Source organism: Lotus japonicus, chromosome 2 (assembly GCF_012489685.1).
Source record: "Lotus japonicus ecotype B-129 chromosome 2, LjGifu_v1.2".
Lineage (NCBI taxonomy): Eukaryota > Viridiplantae > Streptophyta > Magnoliopsida > Fabales > Fabaceae > Lotus > Lotus japonicus.
In genome coordinates this window covers 36,839,334-36,845,541 of record NC_080042.1, presented here as the reverse complement: position 1 = coordinate 36,845,541, position 6,208 = coordinate 36,839,334, and the positions used below count along the sequence as shown (strand labels likewise).

The window sequence follows — 6,208 nt, the reverse complement described above, 5'->3', positions numbered from 1 at the left end:
AATTAGCTATATACTAGGGTTTCTGACCTAGGTTTAAGCGTAAAACGATCGTGCTATAACTTTTATCGACTTCAATACGAACCTCAGACTTTTCCTGAACTTTCTCCTTCATACATTTATTTCATTTACTAAACTTTGTTCAGGTTTCCCTTCGCCATGCTTCAAACCTACTGGTGAATAAGAATTTATTCACTTGGTATAAACTGAAAAACTTGGGCCCCATGCTTTCCACAAGGTCTCACGCCTCAGTGGAGTATCATGCATTCACAAGGTCTCTGTAAGGCCCTAAGTTCAATTTGGAACAATTTTATGGAAGTTTGAATAAAATTGAAGTTTTTGGCTATGTTTGATAACTGGCAGATTAGAACTGTCAACTTGTGTGAATTTTTAGAGGGTCTTAACGACTTCATTTGGGAAAACGTCCTTCATGAGAGTTGTAGCCCTTCAAGTCTAGAAAATTCTCCAAGTGGTTTCGTGTCGATCCGATATCTGTAGCTCCAGATATCCCCGTTTTAGTGAACGTAGTTCCGGCTGTACAGTGCCAGCGGGATTATTACATTGTTTTTCTTCTAAGTCCGAATTTAATTATGAATTTACCTTTGAGGGCTTAGGTTTTAGTAAGTTTCAGGTCTGATTAGGTAATTAGACTGGTGGGTTAAGGTTGGACTTGGGTCGGGCTTGTGGAAAACAAAACCCTAGCCCACTTGTGGGTTGCATGGGATTTTAGCCAAGGGGGGAAACCCTATTCTTCCACAATCAGAAAACAGAGATACACTACAGCACCTTCACGTGAAAAACAAAGAGAGAACGTGTGAGAGAAGAGAAGGGAGCCGCCGCCCAAGCCACCACCATTGTCGCCGGTCACGCGCGCGAGCAAGGGAGAGAGCGCGAATAGAGAGGGTTTCGCGAAGGAGAAGGAAGGTGAAGGAGACCTGGACAGCAAGAGATTGTTCTTCCAAACTTCATTCTCTTCTTCTTTTCAGACCAAGAACCCAAGGTAAGGGCTGGTCCTAGGATTGGGTAGATTGCCTAGGGTATTTGCCATGTTTTACTATGAGAAAAGTCATGAACATGATTGCTTTTGCAAGAGTTTTGTGTTCATGATGCTTGCTGTTTTTTTTTTCTGCCTTGAGATCTGATGTTTTGCTTCTGATTTGAGATGAAATGTTGATGCCATGATTCTCCATTATTCATCACTACAACTACCGTTTTCTTCTATGACTTTGCTTGATTAAAATGATTGAAGATTTATATGCTTAGATCTGCCTTTTGTGCTAGAATTGATGGTTATCTTGGTTCTGGAAATTTAAGCATGATATATGATATATGATATGTGGTTCTTGCTGCTGGAATATGGTTTAAAACTCTGGGACTTGAATGGTTGAAAAATTAATTTGAAGGCAAAAGTATCTCTGCCAGTTTCCTGTACTGGACAGCGAGTTTTGGAGCTTAATTACACCTAATTCGGGGTCTCAAATGAAAAAGGGATAAACTGGAAAATTGTAGCTTTTCGAATTGGCTTTCTATGCATATAAAGAACATAATTTTTTGTCTAGTAATGAGGTCTGGAGGTCGATCTTAGTGACTGTTGCACCTGCTGTTCTTCCTGTACCGGACAGCAAGCTTTAAGGCCTAATATCACCTAATTTTGGATCTCAAATGGAAAAGTGATAAACTATAAAAGTGTAGAGTTTCGAATTATCTTTCCAGTCATGTATCATGTGAATTTTTTGGCTAAGTATTGCGGTCTGTAGACCAGTTTTAGTACACGCTGCACCTGTTGTCCAAAAACACTAAATTTGAGAAATTGTTGGAAATGTTAGTAACATGTGATTAGGGACCTTTGTGAGATTTTTATATGATGATATCTGTAAACTGAGCCTCTGGAATTTGTAAATAATTTGTGAATTTGGGAGGCCCTGATTATTTCTATGCTTTGCATGAAGTTTAGTTGTGACTTGTTTAGGAGGTCGCTCACCCAGCTGTAATTCCTCCTAGTGTGACTGTTATTTCTTGACGTTGTAATCTGATACGATATTAACTCATAAGACTCTAGGATTGACATTAGAGCCTTAAACACCAAGAGAATGAATTTATAACTCGCTTGCAAGTAAATGTGAATAATTTGGACATAGGTCTGGTTAGGACTATGGACCATGAGAACAATGGTTCCGTTAGAGACAAAACGGATAACTTGCACGCGAGGGTGAATGCGGTTTGAACCGTGATGTTATGACTTGTGGGTGTCTGACCCATGGTGTGCTGTGGTCGTTCCAAGGAACGCCATGATGTTGTGAGCTTTGCTCATGGTGTTGTTCGTCTGCTGGACGAATGGTGTTGGATCCAAGGTGAAAGGTGGTTGTGTGAAGTGAGATTCCGTTAGTAACTGACTCTTTCCCATAAAAGACATATAATGTACTTATATTATATATGTTGTTGTTGATTTTGTCATTATCATTCTTTTGTTGGACCTGACCCTGCTTGTTTGCTATGTGTTTATTTGGGGGGGGTAGATGGTCGTGAAGATAATGGCGATGACTCATTCTTGGGAGTTGATGCTACGTGACGTGCCAATACCGGAGGACGACTACACTTCAGAGGAAGAGGAAGAGGCTAAGGAATAGGGTTTTGGTTGAGAGTCTTTTGTTTTCTGTTGGGGTTGAGAGTTTCCGAAGTGTTGGTATCGAACAATTTTATTGCTTAAATTCGAATGAACAAGTTTTGATGTAATCTTTATTTTCATTCAGGCCTTTGATTCGTACTCTTTACAGTTGGTTATTTAAAAATTTTTACGATGTTGGTTACTTCCGCGTGTTTTTGGAAAGGTTATGTTTCAAGAGTTTTCGTAAAATGAGAGGTTTGTCATTAATTGAAGATTAATAAGTGAATCGACGAAAACTATTTATGAAAATGGGTTAATTAGTTACTGAGTAACACTCGAGAAATCGGGGCGTTACAGTCTCACGCCTCAGTGAAGCTTCTCGGCTCATCCCTTGGATGGCTAACAAACTGCTCAACGAGCGAAGGAGTACCAACATACTCAGAACTTACCAAACTCCTCAACACTTGGATCTGACGACACTTCTCGTTTTCCAAAAACTAAGGTTTGCATCCGAAGCTTCCTTTCGAGTTTATTATCTTTATTTAAAGATTTAGAGGTTGTTTAATGTCTTATGAGTTTTCTTTTCAAAATAATATCCTTTTTAGTCTTATCGAAATTCCTATAAGTTCTCGGGATCTCCTAATCCCCAAATGACTCCAGAGAATGTCTCGATCCATACACATCATAACAAGGCCCGAATCTCATTCGTCCTATCAAACTTTCTCAAAACTCTCAAATAAAAATCGGCATGACCTGCCCGCTATTCTCACGATTCAGAATTTCAGATTATAGTGCAAAAGCAGAATTAACTTATCATAATCAATCAACATGTCATAGGTCAATATCTTAAGCAATAACCACATAGCACTTAGCATATAAGGCATGCACCACACATCCTAAATTACCCAATTAGCACTTAGCATGTAATTCACTCATCAAAAACATTCAGTAGATGCATCATCTACATTGTCAGCCGAAGCCTCAGAAAACATTTTCCAATCACACACAATTCCAGTGCATAAACAGTAAACAATGTCGAAACATCGACCCTAAGCATTAACTAGAGATTCAGTGAGAAGCCCTCACCTGTAGATTCTCCAGGACGATCTCCTAACACTTGTTCACAATCAAAGGCTTGCTCCTCTGGGAATTCCTCAAAATCACCTTTAGAGCAAAACCACATAAATACTATCAGAATCTATCGAAAACTAAGCTATCGATACTTACTAAGGTTACTCGAAGTAATCTATACTCTAAGGTACGATAATCTAGCGCGAAAAGACAAGTTTTCGGAAAAGGAAATTTCCTCCTCCCCCTTTAATAGGTTCGGCCACTTTGTGCAATTATGGGGCTCGATTTTTCTTCGATCAAACTTGGTTCCTATGCTTTCATAAGCCGTAACTAAGGGTATTCTGCACTCGGAAAAATTATCGGATCAAAAACTGTCGCAGGGGTATTTTGGTCATGATTTTTAACTTAGGATTTTCAAAACTGAAATCCCAAAAATAAAATTTTGCAGGGATGTCACCAATGACGTTTATGACAACTAATCCTACTAGCACTAAGCTAAGGCGATAGTTTTCAGCCTAAAGGTTGAAGCTTAACACCAAAAACTCCAAAAATGGGTATTTTAGGCTCAAATTGATTCCGGCGGAATTCCGGCGACATAACGGAAAATCTAACCCGGCAGAAGTGATCTTGGGCGCATAAGGAAGAGGTTTAGAATCAGAAATGAAAGATTCAGGATAGTTTTGCAAAAACCCATAAACTATCCGCTCAGAAAACTCTACAGAAAAGCTATGGAAAAAGCGATCAGAGGTAAGGATTAGCGACTATACCTCGAAGCCTTGAAGTAGCAACTGATTGATCGACGATCAAGCAAACGATGAATAAAATCTTCTCTTCTCCCTCCCTTGTAGAACTCGCGGCCTTGATGAAGAAAATGGAGGAAAATTTGAGTTTTTCTTCCTTTCTTTGCTATATATAAAGGTTGGAAATTCGCGGGAAAATGAAAGTTTCGCGAATCTGATTTTTCCGGCGTCATTCTCCGTGAATTAATAGATATGTTTTGGCAAAAGAATTCCAAAACTATAAAGAGGTCTCCTTGTATTTTTGGCAACTAATGCATAGTCGGTATAAAACTATTTTACCCGATAAGTTGCTTTTTGCATCGAATGTCGGAATAGAAAACTTCCTTCGGAAGAAAGATTGAAATCATCAAGAGAAATGGGTGTACGCGTGTGGAATATTCATTTGAAGCTCTGAATAGAAAAAGTCTTCATTGTCGATAAATTCTAGGGTTTTGAAATACCAGGGATTCGGTTTCGGCAAACTTCCGATGATTGGAATCGGACGTTCGTAGATCCTAGAGTTTCGCCTCGAAACGATTGTGATATATGGAAAAAGAGAAGTTCTAACATTTCTCTGAAGATTTTTGGAATTAACTTCCGTCGTGCCTAAAAGTGAAAATTAGCTATATACTAGGGTTTCTGACCTAGGTTTAAGCGTAAAACGATCGTGCTATAACTTTTATCGACTTCAATACGAACCTCAGACTTTTCCTGAACTTTCTCCTTCATACATTTATTTCATTTACTAAACTCTTGTTCAGGTTTCCCTTCGCCATGCTTCAAACCTACTGGTGAATAAGAATTTATTCACTTGGTATAAACTGAAAAACTTGGGCCTTACAGTAGATATCATCTTCTGATGGTTGGTGTCCACCTCCATTCCCAGCTCTTTCCGCTTGCTCGGTCAAGAAAGCGGTAAGTTGCTCAGTAGCTCTCGCCATTGCTGCCATCTCTTCCTGAAATTCACAAGGTGATTAGTTTCCTATGACCTTAACTACCTATTCTAGATTCCCTAGTAGGCTCTAACACTAGGCCGACGAATCACTGCTCTGATACCACCTTCCTGTCACGCCCCCTTCTTTAAGTGACGAATTCGTCCTAACTCCATCACTTTGGAGTGAGCACGCTACGTGAACTATTGAATTTTTTTTTTCTTTTTCTACTTAGGGTTTTCTCATTTGATCGGGGTCGCAAGAGTGTACTCGTGCACCCCCTTCTCATCCCCAGGTAGTTGACCTCCTAACCTAAGACTACGGAGAACAACGAGATAAACCACACAGAACATACATAACATGCATAGTTGGTGGACGGATCCACCGCATAAGTCTACAGATAAGAAGACAACACATAAAGAGGACATAGCGCCCTCAAGCACATAGTCTGGTACAGGAAATCAAATACATAAATAGAAACATAAATCATCATCATCATCATCAACATCAAAAACTCAGACCATACGGCTTCATCCCCTCGGATCTTCGTCCTCTGGATCCTCCTCACTGACTCCCTCACCGGCTGCTGATACTGACACTTGCTCTAGTATAGGACCCTGCTCTGACTCTCTGTCTCCGGACGCCTCGCCTCTCTGGAATCTGCGACGGTAAATCCTGGCATCTCGGGAGAATCTAGGGGACCTCACTCGCTTGCGGGCCGTGACCCGAAAGCAAGACAAGTTCCTCCGGGGTGGAGGAGATCCCATAAACTCCTGGGTCTGCGGAACCCTCTGATCAGGACATCCCTGTGGACTCACCTCGGT

At 40.4% G+C, this 6,208-nt stretch overlaps 1 long non-coding RNA gene across 1 annotated transcript; it reads left to right on the top strand.

The window, feature by feature from the left end:
• Positions 1-441: 441 nt before the first annotated feature.
• Positions 442-2,755, top strand: LOC130735368 (uncharacterized). Its single transcript, XR_009018416.1, has 2 exons — positions 442-997; positions 2,514-2,755. It is a non-coding gene; the product is annotated as an uncharacterized LOC130735368 (long non-coding RNA).
• The last annotated feature ends 3,453 nt before the right edge of the window (positions 2,756-6,208 follow it).